Here is a 1,382-nt window from a genome sequence, read left to right on the forward strand (position 1 = left end):
TATGGGTCGGAACAGACTCGAAGGCACTTAACAACAACAACAACAACACTAAGAGAGAGTCCTGGGGTGGCGCTGTGGGGTTCATTGGTGGCCTCAAAGTCAGTTTGAACTGCAAGGTTGGTTCAAATTCACCAGCCACTCCTTGGAAACCCTCTATAGGGTCATTATGAGTCAGAACTAACTCAACAGCACTTAACAACAACAACAGGGTGGACTTCTGGTGTGGTGTTGTAGGATCAGCCCTGCACTGCAAATCACAAGGTCAGCAGTTCAAACCCACCATCTGCTTTACAGGGTAGCTAGTGAGTTGGAATCGACTCAACGACACATAACCACACAGCAATAACATGGTGGCGCACATAAAACAAAACAATAAAAGCAGACTTTTCTTCCTAGTTTGTCTTAGCCTAGAAGCTCTGATATAGTCTCTCCAACATGGATAATCTTGTTGATAAATGAAATACCGTTGGCATAGCTTCCGACATCACAGCAACACTGGAACCATCACAGTATAACAATCAACAGTTGTTTGGTTGGTCTCCAAAGCTATTTGAACGGCATGGTTGGCCGTTCAAGCTCACCAGCTGTTTCTCGGAAACCCTATACAGGGTCGCTATGGGTCAGAATCGATTCAACGGCACTTAATAACAACAAGTATACATGAAATGTATTAGTTTCCTATTGTAACAAATGGTTGCAATCTTGGGGGCTTAAAAACAATACACATTTATTCATTTGCTGCTCTGGAAGTCAGAAGTCTAAAAGACTCCTCCAGGGCTAAAATCAAGGTGTCAACAGGGCTGGTCCCTTCTGGAGGCTCTAGGGGAGAATTAGTTTAATAACATTGCCAGCGTTCTGTGGCTTGTGGCCACATTCTTCCATCTCTGCTTCTGTGGTTACTTTTACATTGTCTTTTCCTCTTCTGCCATTCCCTCCTGCCTCTCTCATATGCAAAAAAATGACATTTGCATTACACTTTGGGTTCTAGCAGATAATACAGGATCACAGCCCCCTCTAAAGAGCCTTAAGTTCATGATTGCTGCAAAGTCCCTTTTGCTATGTGAGGTAACAGTCATGGGTTTTGAGGATTAGGATGTGGACTTTTATTTATTTATTTTGTAACTCAGCTCTGGTGGCGCTGTAGGATAAACACTGGACTGCTTTCAAACACACCAACTGCTCCATGGGAGAAAGATGGGGCTACCTGCTCCCATAAACATTTACAGCTTTGGAAACCCTGCACAGGGTCACTAGGAGTCAGAACTGAGTCAACAGCACTATTTTTTTTATTCTGTTATGTTTTTATTCTGCTCAAGGAAGAAGTCCTGTTATGGCACTGTAGGATAAGCACTAGACCACAAGGTTGGTTTGAACCTCAAGGT

Source organism: Chrysochloris asiatica, unplaced genomic scaffold, assembly GCF_000296735.1.
Source record: "Chrysochloris asiatica unplaced genomic scaffold, ChrAsi1.0 scaffold00116, whole genome shotgun sequence".
NCBI lineage: Eukaryota > Metazoa > Chordata > Mammalia > Afrosoricida > Chrysochloridae > Chrysochloris > Chrysochloris asiatica.